The sequence below is a fragment of the Dryobates pubescens genome, chromosome Z (assembly GCF_014839835.1).
Source record: "Dryobates pubescens isolate bDryPub1 chromosome Z, bDryPub1.pri, whole genome shotgun sequence".
NCBI lineage: Eukaryota > Metazoa > Chordata > Aves > Piciformes > Picidae > Dryobates > Dryobates pubescens.
In genome coordinates, this window is record NC_071657.1 from 84,863,302 (window position 1) to 84,877,771 (window position 14,470).

Genomic DNA, 14,470 nt, shown 5'->3' on the forward strand with positions numbered 1-14,470 from the left:
TTTGGTGGTTTTTTCCTTGGGTTTGGGGACATTTTTTATTCTTTTTTATTTATGCCCATATGTCCTTTGGCAAGAGGCTGAGCACCTTCAGTTTCCCATAGAGTTATGTAAGAATCACTAACAAAAGCTGCTCCAGAGATGGTCAAAGCTTGCTCTTATCCTGGAGAGTGCAGGAGAGGGAGAGAAAGTTGCAAAGATTGGTGGCATCTTTCTGATATTTGCCAAGGACTCTACTACCAATATCAGGCTTTATTCACATCCATGGAAGTGGGCAAGACATGCTCTCAATTCCACCTCTACTCCACCACTACTCCTCACTCATGTAAATCCCTAGCCCTTAGGAACACGGAGGAGCCTAAAAGCTTAGGCTAACATGGGACTGTCATTTGTATGAAACTGGTGGATAATCTTGCTGAATTCATTTCAATGAAGAAAGCTTCATCTGACATCTCACTGATGTCTCATGTGAAACAATCTCTTGCATCTCACCTAAACACATCTCTGTAACATGCCAGCCCTGATTGCTGCTGAAGTTGGTAAGTGCATCTGGAAGCTGAGGACTAGAAAAGGGAAGAAAATTGAGAACTGTTGAAGCCTTCAGGATAGCTTCTCTAAACACATCAGTCAGTGTCACTGTCAAAGTCAATTCATGGTCACCTCTTGCAATGTTTTTTGTCATATTGATGCTAAAAATGTAACCAAAAACAAAATAAGCAAATCAAATTTCATTATATAGATTATAGTCTTAGAAATATGTGTTTCTCTTTTCTGCAGGTTTTGGGGGTTTTTTTGAGGTCCTTTGACAAAATTTCAGGACCTCAGGTGACTGCAGTATTTTTCAAAATCTCAAACCAATGACCTCTATTACATTAAAATCAGGGAATGAAATTATAAAACTAAGACAGAGGCCAGGCATCAGGCAACCCTCCACAGCTTATGGTCACAGCCACAATTCAACTTTTATCTGCAGCAAGATCATTTGGCAGGGTTTCCATTTCCAGATACTCAGTGTGTCCCCCAACATCTCATTTCTGGCTTCCAAACAGCTTGTGTGACAGCTTCCTGACGTGTTTAAAGTCAGCTAGACCAGCAGTGACCTGCTGCCTCAGTCTTTTAAGGTGAGCAGGTTGGTTTAGAATAAAATGAGTTATCAAGTAAAGCTTGGCTGATGGGCTCCAGCATTGGGACTCATCTGTGTGATCAGGGGCTGGAGCATGCCCATCCAGCACAACTGCAGGCACAAGGAGACAGGCTTCACAAGCATAGGCTGTCAAGGTGGCAATGAACCAAGAACCCAGAGTTCTGAGGCTGATCAGATTCTTTACTGAATGTAAATGGCATTTGGATTTTATTTTTGATAGTTTTTCAAAGTACATTGAATAATCTTGTGAGCCAACCATCATAAGAATGAAAAAAAACCAGCACATTGGTTTTTTTCAGTGCTTTCAAAAAATACTGGTTTGGTTTGGATTTCTTTTTAAATTCTCAGACAAAAAGTTTTGATTATTTTTAAGCAATCAAAATGTTTGACTGATCACTTACATTTCCCACCAAGAAAGGCTTTGAGCAAAAATGTGATCCAGCTCAAAATTAGAATCATATAAATAACTCATCCATAGCAGTGAAATGAATCACATACATAAGTCACACACATAAGTGTTTCAGAATCAAATTCTGAGATACTAAAATTTGCCAAAGGCTGTGAATTCCTCAGATGGAAACCTCTCCAAATATATGGAGGAGTCCTTGCCTTTCTCAAATTTAGAATGAGCTATTATCTCCTCAGTGAAGTATCTTGTTTCAGAAACATCCTACAAAAATGGTTTCAGCAGGGTGGGGATTTTTTAACAAAAACATTAAAAACCTTTTATAATTTATAGAACTATGGAAGCTTATTAAGTAATCCTGGGCTTTAATAAGTTTGAAATATTTGGGGCACCTATTTCCACCTTACTGCTCCTCACTGGAGGTACATTAGAGTTTTAGTGCAATTAAAACGAAGCAGGAAACATTTTTAGCTAATTGCACTGTGCACCTTGAAGGTAATTTGAAGCTGCAGGAAAAAAAAAAAATAAAAAAATTCAGGAGTAATTGAGTGTTGCAAGCTGGGAGCATGTGTTTCTGACTACATTCTGATTTAGAGGGTTACAGAGGCTGGGTGAGGTGCTGAACAGGATTGGCAAAGGAAGGTGAACTCTTAGCATAGGGGAACAGTCCCACTTTATATCACAGGCAACCCTCAAGTGCAAGGCTTCACACAGGGACATGCTGCAATGTACAAGTCCTGACACACAGGGCAGCAACACTGTGCATGTGCTGCATCCACAAGGTCTTGCATGATCATGGGGTACATGGTGCCCCAGCCGCCCCAAATCTGACAAGGCCAGGTAGCTCCTTAATCCAGCCTTGCCTCCTGCTACTCACAGGACCAGGCTTGGGGAAGTCACTGGACACCTCTGCTAGGCATTTTAGCTGGGAGGAGAGCTGCCATCTCCTTTGCTGTATAGAAACCCACAAAAAGCATTAGGGTGGATCAGGCAACCTATTTGGAGATCACAGGCAACACAACCCTACCTGCTAAGATTCATGGGTTTGATTTGAGGTCTTGAAATTATCCTAGGAGGTGTTCTTGTCTGCTAAGGCAAAGGAAGAACGTAACATCTCTGTACAATGTTCAGGAAGAGGAAAGCATTTTTGGTAAGGTTTAGTCAATCTACTGGGGCGGGGCGGGGCGGGAAGGGGAAGCAGAACCAGAGGATACTGGGCACAGAGGCTTGCTCACAGCTTCTCAGTTAGACTTGGTTCTCTACCTTATACATTTTTTTAATTAAACTGTTGGTACAATGCTCAGGAGATGGCAAAATCCTTGAGGCCCTCTTGTAATAATGAACCCTTCATTATCTGTGCAAAAGTAGCTACCATACAGCTTAATTTCCTCTCCACCTAATGTTCATCACCAGCAGAAGTAGGAGTGAGTAATCTGTATGAGGCAGGACAAATGCTCCGGAGGGCACAGGACACACTTACCTGGCCATCAGGAATGGAAGAGGTTTGCAGGCTTTGCTGGAAAAGTAGTTATGTAACATGTTTGACCTTTGCCATCACTACCACCCCATTCCCCGAAATTACCTGAGTTTATTGTACTGAGCTTTGCTTGCGAAGCTCTTCCTTGGTAAAGCACATCTGACAAAATAGGAAGCTATGGCTGTGTTTGTATGAGCAAGTAAATACTGGATGTTTCTGAAGGCATTGGTGGTGACTGCTCATCCCTAATTCATTGCTCCCTGTCATAACCCTCGTGCCCAGTGGACCAGAACTCCCTCCTGCAGCAACCCACCCTGCATCCCCAGCCCAGCTCTTCCTCTTCCCACACCACTGTCTGGTGTCTACAGCACTCTGTGATCCCCATCACATTGTGACCACTGCTTCTGTCACTGTTTGGGTACAGGCTGAAGAAAAGGAACAACTGCACAGGGAACCAGTGACATTTTCTGACCATCCAGGCCAGCTTCTTCTGGAGCAGCTGCTCCATTGTGGTGTTTTTTCATCCGCTGCTTGAGACTAATGGCTCTAGAAAAATAGATAAATCAGAGGCGACACAGCTATTGCTGCTTGACATTCTTTCATCAAACTGTCTGGGGGAGGAGGAAGTGACCAAAAATGTGACATTTTGACCAAACTAGATGTTTCCACAGCAAATTTTCATTCTAGTAGATTAAAAAAAGAAATGCCAACAGCACAAAACCCCAAACTGTCTCATTAAAAATGTTTGTCTTCAAAATAGTAAATTCCTGTTAAAAATGGAGTAGTTTTTAGACTGATTTAAAAAAAAAAAAAAGGATGAAAATTATTCTATTCCTCTGGCCATCTTCCCCACCCCAGATTTGTTTTGTTTTTTTTAGCTAAAATATTCATAGGAAAGAAAGCCAAAATAATGACAATTTTTGCCTTGAAAATAATTGCCATTTTCCGACCAGCTCTTAATGTAGCATAGTTAAATGAGAACAACCCTCGTAAAACCACTGTACAGCAAGTAAGTCACACGATTATTTGAAAGACAGGCATTACAATTTAAGAGCAAATTTTTGTCATCATCTTTAATTTATAAATGGGAAGAATGAGGCAGGATCATCAAGCATCTTTGGGAAAGAAAAAAAACAAAACAACAAAACAACAAAAAACCCCCACCACAACAACACAGAAAACATTAGCATTTGAAATGCTGGACTCTCATCTCCCTGTTAGATCACATTAGCTTCTCTGTCTGTATTTATGTAATTGTCTCTGTTTATATGTATGTATATATAGTACTTCTGTATGTATACATATGTATGATATGTTTGTGTGCATATTCATATATATAAAGATTCATATGTACTGTCTCCTTTTTAACATTTGGATGTTAGAACTGAAGCATCTGGGGGGAAAGTTTTTCTTTTCTTTCTTTTCTTTTCTTTTCTTTTCTTTTCTCTTTTCTTTTCTTTTCTTTTCTTTTCTTTTCTTTTCTTTTCTTTTCTTTTCTTTTCTTTTCTTTTCTTTTCTTTTCTTTTCTTTTCTTTTCTTTTCTTCTTTTCTTTTCTTCTCTTTTCTTTTCTTCTCTTTTCTTTTCTTTTCTTTCCTTTTCTTTCCTTTTCTTTCCAAACCTTTCCTTTCCAAACCTTTCCTTTCCTTGCCTTTCCTTTCCAAACCTTTCCTTTCCAAACCTTTCCTTTCCTTGCCTTTCCTTTCCAAACCTTTCCTTACCGAACCTTTCCTTTCTGAACCTTTCCTTTCTGAACCTTTCCTTTCCTTTCCTTTCCAAACCTTTCCTTTCCTTTCCAAATCTTTTCTTTCCGAACCTTTCCTTTCCGTTCCAAACCTTTCCTTTCCGAACCTTTCCTTTCCTTTCCGAACCTTTCCTTTCTGAACCGTTCCTTTCCTTTCCAAACCTTTCCTTTCCTTTCAAAACCTTCCCTTGCCTTGCCTTTCCTTTCCAAACCTTTCCTTACCGAACCTTTCCTTTCCGAACCTTTCCTTTCCTTTCCTCTTTCCTTTCCTTTTCCCTTTTAATTTCCTTTTCTCTCTTTTTTTCTCTTAATTTCATTTTTCTTTAAACCAGCACTCCAGTAGTCCAGGTAATTGCGCTGATTTCTAGTGTAAATGATTGGGCTTTATGTAATTCCAGTATGGAGGCAAAGTCCCCTTCACTGCACTACCCTTCTCCCTCACAAAAATTCGGGCTTCTGATCTTGAACTCATGAAGCCTTAGCAATTGTTGTCACAGGGATGGAGCCCATTCTGGAGATGTGTTTCCTCCACCTCTTCCAGGTAGTACAGGCAGGAGTTGGGGGAGGGGAAATGTGTGAAGGTTGGTATCAGTGTATGGTAGAGAGGCACGCTGATGCAGAGGGAAAGAAGAGCCATCTTGCATTGCAAGAAATTTGGTGCAGAGGTATAAAACAGGGAGAGAAATTGCTATAGAAACAAGAAGAAAGGCAAGGGAGAAAAACACAGGTTGGAATTTTAATAATATTGATCAGCCTCAGAGGCAATAACTGTAAAGATCTGTCACCTGCAGGAAAAAATATCTCTACTGCCTTGCTGTAGGGGTGCTTAGGCACATGCTCCACAAGGTGGAAGGACAGGATCCTGACTGTAGTTTTAAAGGGCTCACAAACACACACATCTGCATGCTTGTGTAAACAGAGACTAATGTGTCTTGCATAGTGGTAAAGAAGACTAGATATGTAACATGCACATGAGCAATGTTCAGGCATGATCAGAAGCTTAGGTGTGAACTCAGGAAGTTGCCCATTTGTTGCTGGAAGAAGTGGCAATCTTTGAGCTCCTTTGGGGAGAGGTTCCTTGCCTCTAAGACAGCACAGAAAAGCTAGCCCACTCCAATGCAGACAGTGTTGGACCAACTGTATGGCCCTGCAAAGACACAGAATCTTGCACCTGTAGCTGGTTGCATTTGCAAGCTTAGCAGAAACATTCGTACACTGATAGCAGATATATGATCTGAGAGGTATGTGCAAGATGGTGCACAAGCCTAGCAGTCCCTAGACTATATGGTGAATGTTACAGAGTGCATGAGCTGTCTACTTTTACAGATCACCTGCACCTGTAAAGTCTTTGGGAAAGGCTTGTCCTTTTCTTGCTTCTAAAGTTTATTATACAGATGAGCACAAATCTTGATCATGTAACAGCTCGATTTTGTCACACTAACAAGAGTAGTGATCTTTCTCCCACTGAAGCTGGAGCAATTTACCAGCAAGAGACAAGGCCAAATCCTTCCTTTTGATCAGAGATCTGGATTAAGGCTGTAACTATCCCCCAGGCTGGTGGTGTAAATAGGACCGAAGCTGCCTCATCATCCTCTTCTTGGTCCTTGGTAAATCCATCCTTGGAAGATGATCCAGTGCTCTTGGAGGTAGAGCCCAGTCTATCTCCAAAGCCTCATGTCTATGGCTGTCAGGTCTCAGCAATGATTCAGGTCTATGTAGAGCAAAAGAAATACAGATGAAGAGTTGAAAAATTGTAATTAGTTCAAAGGGACATCACTGATTTTTAGCTGTGTGTGTAGAAAGTAGGGATAGAAAATGTGAACAGATTACCATTAAATGTCCTAGATCAACCATGCATGAAGTTACTCATATGGAAACAGAAAGAAAGAAGCCAGAGAAAAGCTTTTCATGGGTTGCTCACTTGGCCTTAATGACTTATTGAGTAGCCTTAGATTTACTTTTTAGGCTTTGAGGAGTAAAAGACACAGCTCCATATCCTATTCATATCTTAGCTAAGCAGAATCATTGCTCTTTTCACCTCCATGGGTGCTACAGTGTTTAGGGTAAATTAACTCTTCAGCTGAGTGGATGGGAAAAATTCAAGACAAAGATTTCTGGGTAAGTAAATCTTGCTTCAGCTTAAATATTGGCAATGAATGTCTCCCACAGCACAGAGCTGGTCCCTATAGTCTGGTCAGAAGCTGTTGCTAAAAGCTTTCCTGTGACAATGGTGTTTGTAGTGTTAGGACTAACATACTGACAGCACAGATTACTAAAGTCATGTTTGCTCTAACCAAGATTTTGACCAAAATCCACCTCCCCTGATGTTTTAGACCTACACTGTTCACACCTAGTCAACAAAGTCCCTCATTATAACCACAGAAGAGATGTAGGTTTCTTCTGGCCATGGTTCACGGTCTCACCTGCAACAATCCCTTTAGGACAAGTGAATTGAGACATACAAGCCCTGTCTGTCTCCACAAAAACCAACATACAGTAATTTGCTCAAGTGGAGATGTCTGCATCCTGAATTCCATCATTAGGTCTTTAAGCTGTTTATCTAGTTTTCAAAGAGAGCAGATTCAGGCTCCTTGGGTATTTCAAAGAAGTAACTGGAGAAATATTGGTGTCTAACCAGACATATTTGCCTATGGTTCACTCTGTAGAGCAAGCTCTTGGTCAGTGTTGCCTGTAGCAAAGATTCATTGCATAATCTGTCCTTTTGCACAGACCCTAACTTCTCAGAAAGTAAGCTTTTTCTTTCTCTTCAAGGCACCACTTCTGCACTAGGGTGTATATGCTTGTCTTCATAACCTTAACATTTTTACTCACAAATTTACTTCAGCAATATCCAAAGTTTATAACCACTCCCAGCAAAGTGAATTGCTTTTCTTAAACGTATGAGTTTGGCTGTTGTCCAGCCTAGCTAACACAGATGCCTAACTTGCCTCTCAATTTCATGCTGCTGATGAAGCAGTTCTCATCAGATAGGTATCTCACTCCTCTGTCTAGTCAACGAAGATGTTTGCCTCTCTAGCCTTTCAAAGGGAAAATCTATCTGACCTGAAAAAGGGCTTGTGCATTTGTAAGTCTGTTTTCCTCTAACTCGCTCAACAAAGCTATATATATTACTGTTAATTACAAATCTCACCTAAACTCAGGTTCATCCCAGCTGTGTAGGCAGAATCTGTACCTAGAGACCATCAAAATGTCTTTTCTCTCCTGACTTGGAAGGTGCTCTAGGCTCATGCTTTAGGACAGTTTCACTTAATGTTTGAAATACAGACCCAGTTTAGACAGACAGGATGACCACGTATTACGGCTGTTGTTATTTTAGCCTCAGCAAGTCTTAACCCTTCCCCTATCTGTATGTTTGTGTGTGTATGTGTTACACCCAGTGTCTGAGGGTGTGTGTGAAAGAGAGGCAGAGGGATGGTAGTACCTGCTTCAAAGCCAGTGGTCACTGGAAGACCAACACAATCCTTTCCACTTCACCCATAAGGAAAAATGTTTATGCCCATCAAGGTTATGTCTGAGAACCTCTCCTCAGATTGAGAGCTGCCTAAGGCTAGCATCCATGTGTATAGATAGTGCCCATGGTACTGCCACTCCTGGCCCTGCCATAGGTGCTATCCCATACTCCAACCCCAGAAAACACATGTGTTGTTTTCACTTCTCAGAAATAGAGCAGGATGCAATCTTCTCCACCAGATCTCTCCTATTCCTGCTGCCTCCATACTCCAAACAAAGCTTGTTGTCCCTTTTCCTCATCAAGCCTAACCTATACTGCTGGCACGGCTGAGGTAAAGAGCGAGCTAGGTCTTGCTATGATGATGCTGCCAGCTATTCTTTCTCCCCAACCTGCTCTTTATCTTCTTGTATGACATACTCAGAAAGCCCTGAGGGGTAAGAGGGATGCTAAAGCCCTTTTACTCTTCCTCATGCACAGCCTCGACCTGTACTACTGGTGTTACTTGTCCTTCCTAGGAACACAAGCAACAACAGATCTACCCTGGGCCGTCTTCAAAATGACAGGTTTTCTCCTTTTTGGATTGTGAAAAAACTGTAGACTCAGATCTTGCATCTGCCTCAGGGGTTACTAGTCTAGTGCCTTCACTCAAACTCCAGGAAGCTCAGGTTGACACTTCCAGCTCATTAAAGGGCAGGGCATTGGGGCCAGGCCATCAAGAAGGAGTTGGGTCCAATGAAGACAGGAGCCAGCTGTGAGAGAAGTGTGGAGTTGAAGCCAGTGCTTAGATCAGGGGCTTAGTTCAGCATCATCTCTTGTCAGCTGAGCATAACTGTTATAGTCAGAAAGTGTGTTTCAGCTCAGAAAAAAATACAGAAACAGTAAAAAAAAAAAGAAAAAAGAAAAGGCAGAAAAAGAAGTCAGCATGCATGATGGCTTCAGGATGAGAAATGCCAACGATATTCTTATGACACTCAAACGCAAGGTGAAAATTCAGTCGTGCACAATGACTTTTCAGAAATAGGCTGGGAGGAAAGATATGACTCTGCCAGGGGGACAGAAAGGCAATACCTGATGAACAGGGTGCAGAGCTGCTGACTGAGGCAAGTGTACCATTCTGTGCAGCAAATTTTGGTGTTTACTGAGGCAAAACTACATTGGCCAATAAAGGGATATTTCACTTTATAGGAAAAGAACAGGGTGTTTCTGGAGGTTGTAGCAACCACCCCCTGAAAGTTTAATTTTTATTTGTTTATTTTTTATTTTAATTTCTTTGGGTTTTCTTTCTCTTTATTTTTTCCTCCTCTCCTCTCCTCTCCTCTCCTCTCCTCTCCTCTCCTCTCCTCTCCTCTCCTCTCCTCTCCTCTCCTCTCCTCTCCTCTCCTCTCCTCTCCTCTCCTCTCCTCTCCTCTCCTCTCCTCTCCTCTCCTCTCCTCTCCTCTCCTCTCCTCTCCTCTCCTCTCCTCTCCTCTCCTCTCCTCTCCTCTCCTCTCCTCTCCTCTCCTCTCCTCTCCTCTCCTCTCCTCTCCTCTCCTCTCCTCTCCTCTCCTCTCCTCTCCTCTCCTCTCCCCTCCCCTCCCCTCCCCTCCTCTCCCCTCCCCTCCCCTCCCCTCCCCTCCCCTCCCCTCCTCTCCTCTCCCCTCCCCTCCCCTCCCCTCCTCTCCCCTCCCCTCCTCTCCCCTCTCCCCTCCCCTCCCCTCTCCCCTCCCCTCCCCTCTCCCCTCCGACCCTCCCCGACCCGACCCTCCCCTCCCCTCTCTCCTCTCCTCTCCTCTCCTCTCCTCTCCTCTCCTCTCCTCTCCTCTCCTCTCCTCTCCTCTCCTCTCCGACCCTCCCCTCCCCTCCCCTCCCCTTCTCTTCTCTTCTCTTCTCTTCTCTTCTCTTCTCTTCTCTTCTCTTCTCTTCTCTTCTCTTCTCTTCTCTTCTCTTCTCTTCTCTTCTCTTCTCTTCTCTTCTCTTCTCTTCTCTTCTCTTCTCTTCTCTTCTCTTCTCTTCTCTTCTCTTTTCTCTTCTCTTCTCTTCTCTTCTCTTCTCTTCTCTTCTCTTCTCTTCTCTTCTCTTCTCTTCTCTTCTCTTCTCTTCTCTTCTCTTCTCTTCTCTTCTCTTCTCTTTTCTCTTCTCTTCTCTTCTCTTCCCTTCTCTTCTCTTCTCTTCTCTTCTCTTCCCTTCCCTTCCCTTCCCTTCCCTTCCCCGTCCCCCTCCCCCTCCCCGTCCCCTTCCCCGTCCCCTTCCCCTTCCCCTTTCCCTTTCCCTTTCCCTTTCCCTTTCCCTTTCCCTTTCCCTTTCCCTTTCCCTTTCTTTTTATCTTTCTCCCTTTCTCTCTTTCTTTTTCTTTTTCTCTCTTTTTCTCTTTCTCTTTCTCTCTTTCTCTTTCTCTTTCTCTCTTTCTCTTTCTCTTTTTCTTTCTCTTTCTCTTTTCTCTTTTTTTTTCTCTTTCTCTCTCAGCTTTTTCCATTATTTTTTCAAATTCAGGCCAGAGCCAAACACTAAAGGAGTAAATGTCCTTCTCTTACCGATGCTGATTTAGGGACCATCATATCATCTGAGTTCTCTGACAAGTCTGCTTCCCACACCATACCAGCATTGCTGTGTTTCAGAGCCCACCATTATGTGACCCACTAAATGGACATGCAGCAACTGGCAATAGTTGCTTTTGGGTTTTATTTTAATTTCATTTCATTTTATTTCATTTCATTTTATTTTTATTGTTCTCAGCAGCCAAAGTAGCTCTCGGTCTATTACTGCTCCACAATTTTAAACTTGAGATGTGATCAAATTAGAGCAGTACCTGCTCAAGAGTCCATCCAAGGAAATGGAAAGGCTCCTAGAGGTCTTTGGCTAGCCATCCAGTGAAGCCCAGGATGCTGGGGGTGGTGTGGGAAATGCTGGTGCTAACAAAAGCATTCTGGTTGGCAGCAAATGTATTTATTTATTTATTTATTTATTTATTTTCCAGACTTTGCAAACCAATCTGTGTCTGCGCTCATTCATTCAGTGCATGCTCCTCTCAACAGCTGCTGCATAACGTTCTGTTACTGTTCACTGTTGACCGTGTGTCTACATTTAAGTGTGTGTTTTAACCGTGTGTCTCTGGCTAGGCCTTTCTCCATACTTTTTTTCCTTTTTCTTCATTTCTTTTCTTATTCCTTTGTTTCTTCTCTTTCTGTTCAGTAAGTTTGTTTTGCTCTCCTTCTTGTTTCATTATCTATAGTTTAATGGCAAGTATTTCCATTAGATCTTTTTGACTGATGCTGTGTTTGTAACTTTTTTTTTTTTTAAATTATTATTATTTTCATATATATTTTCTCTCCCCACCTTTCCCCTTTTCCACACTATATATAAATATATATATATATATATAAAAAAAATCTTTTCTTCTTTTGTCATTCAATCAAATTCCAACAAAACCAACCAAGAGCCAGTCAAATCCACCACAGTCTCGCGCTGAGCTAGGAAAAAAGTTCACGTAATGACATGAAAGTGGAGAATACAGTCCCCCAGGCCGTAAGTTCAAATCAACTCGAAGTTGAAAGTGTGACATGATGGCGTCATGTAACAAGCTAAGAATTGGTTGCATGACATGCCGTCAAGTTTCGTGCAGGTGCCGTGATTGAAGCATTTTTCTTGGATGTTGTATCAGTTGATGATTGGCCAGTCATGATCACATGTGCCTTTTTTGACTTTGTGCTGCCACGATTTTTTGCTGTGCTCATTTTCGTTTCGTTTTTGGTGCTTGCAGTGGTTTCTTTATTTGTCGTTTGATTTCTCGTCAGCGTTTTATGCTTCTTTAGATGTCACATAGAGGGGAAAAAAAAAAAAAAGATGGATTCCTAATTCTTTAGAAAAATGGGATTGTTCTAACTACAGAAAATTTGTGGGGGAAAAAAAAAAAAAGAGAGAGAAAAAATGTGTGGTTAATTTTTTGCACTGAAAATCTTGTGGTTTTATTTTTTTCTGGAGAATTGGGGGCCTTTTTCAATTGACACCTTTTTTCCCCTTAGGATATTTCAAAATCACTCTCTAAAAATTTTTATTTATAAAAAAAAAAAAATACCAACAAAACCAAAACAAAAAGCCAAAAAAAACCAAACCACTAATGGTAGTAACAGTAGTTTGAAAACTATAGCAATCCAAAAAAAAAAAAACAAACAAAAAAAACCAAACCAAACCAAAAAAGCAACCCCAAGAAAAGTCTTATTGTACGTCTATTCAAGAATTCCTAATTCTAAGGTTCTGTATTACAGCAACTCCAGCCAAAATTAATTGCGCAGGGGGAGGGAGGGATTGTTTTGAGTGGGGGAAAAAAAAAACCAAACAACCCAGATTAAAAAAAAAAAAAAAAAAGCAAAATGCATCTTTTTGTTTACAACTGAAAAAGGGTCCTTGACGAGTGTTTTTTTATTTTTTTATTCTATTATGATTTTTGGTGTTGTAATTGTTTAGACTGCTGTGTACGGTTTGCTGTTTGTTGAACCAACAGTGTGAAAACCTGCCAGCATGGATTGATATTCCGCATGACACTTTTCCACCAGAGTGGACCTTTTGCAGTTTCTAAGTTTCTTGATGTAATAAATCACCGAGTGTATAAGAAGAACCTGCTTGCTAGAAAGAGATAAGAGCTAATCCTTAATGATTAAGCATCCTACTTAAATGTCAAGCCTAGTCGGATCATGATTACATTTTTTAAAATTATGTTAGCTTTACTTTTCCTTTTTCTTTTCCTTTTCCTTTTTCTTTTTTTTTTTAAAGTTTATGCCAACAGTCATTTTATTTTATTTAACCTCCTATAAATTGCCTGTTCAAAGTCCTACTTTCTGACATTCACAAAGGTGTAGAAGTTATTGGCAGCTATGTCTCCATGGAAAGCTCATACACTGTCGTAGATGGCACCCCATTAAAATGTAGAACTATTCTTTCTCAATGCCTTTCACTCTACAAAAGCCCATCAAGCAAGATTGTGATCTGGCATTGAAAAGTGGCACTTAAAAATAATTAAAATGCAGCTATCTGCACATACATAGTGATACAGATTTACACAGACATGTCTTACTATTATTTTCCTTTATTAATATACTAGGCTCAATTGTATTTTTCTCTATCATGATCGTGACTACCTTGCTTGCTTTGGGTTTGATCCAGTTCTCACTGAAGTCAAGGGGAATCTTTCTGTTGACATTGAGTGGGAGCAGAATCAGAGCCAATGCCTCCAAAAGCAAAACACTAAACCAGAAGCCCCATCCTGTCCCAATTGAAGGAAGAAGAAAACACCCATTGCTTTCAACAGGAGCAGGATTGGGCGCAAAAGAACAGGCTTGTTTTTAATTTATTTTTTCATTTTTAGGTCATTTTACTCCCTGTCCCAAATGCCCACCCACCCCCACCCCCACCCCACCTTCCCTACTTCCCCCTCCCCTTTTTGATTTAATTTGCAATGATCTTCTTCATTTTTTAGGGCAGCAGCTGAATGGGCTACATTTAGAAAAAAAAAAAAAAAAGAGTATATACATATTAAAAAAAAACAGGAACTGTTGGATTACACCTTTGACATATCAGCAAATATCAATCAAGCTGAAGACTTCAGACTTATTCTCTCTTTGATTGTTTAGACTGTAACATTTCTTCAAGAAAAGTATCACATCTGCTGACTTCGAAGGACATGCGCTTGAAAACAAACAAACAAACACATAAGTAAAATCAGAACAGGAACAAGATCAACTAGGATTTCTGAAGAGACACTGATATCACCACAGCGGCTTTTCTTCAAACAGGAGATGCAAACTTGGATACTGACAAAGGAGTGCCTGTTTGCCACCAAGGATGCGGTTACCATGCGTGACCCATGGTAACAGTCACTGAGCATCTTTATTTGTCATTCCTTAGCTATATAGGGACCAAAGGACAAAACTTTTTACCGCAGACTTGTAGCTGTATGTAAAATATGGAAGTTCTTTCCTTTTCTCTGAGCTGTTCCTAAAACAGTTTTTGAGAGGAATTATATGAAATATGTAAAAACTTAAAAAAAAAAAAAAAAAGAAAAAAAAAGGAAAAAAAGAAATAATGATAATTAAAAAAAAAAAAAAGATAATGCTTAAATGCTTTTAAAATGGCGAGATAATAGTTCTTTGATACTTTGGGAGGTTCTTTGGTTATACATTAATTAGAGTCTATGAAGCTTTCATATGGTTTTCTGTATAATACATAAGGATTGCGCCTTTAAAGGCAGGTAAGATGGATA

General features: G+C 40.8%; 1 protein-coding gene across 11 annotated transcripts in view; it reads left to right on the forward strand.

Moving 5' to 3' along the window:
* CELF4 (CUGBP Elav-like family member 4) overlaps nucleotides 1–14,255 on the forward strand; it is an 813,218-nt gene extending 798,963 nt beyond the window's left edge. For 8 of the 11 annotated variants that reach the window (XM_054178999.1, XM_054179005.1, XM_009907797.2 and 5 more), the window contains exons 13-14: nucleotides 11,652–11,739; nucleotides 13,688–14,255. The gene's annotated coding sequence lies outside the window, so the exon portion shown is untranslated. Of the gene's footprint in view, nucleotides 1–11,651; nucleotides 12,095–13,687 lie in introns of those variants that run through there. The other 3 variants (XM_054179000.1, XM_054179002.1, XM_054179001.1) reach the window with 3 other exon arrangements.
* Nucleotides 14,256–14,470: the final 215 nt, after the last annotated feature.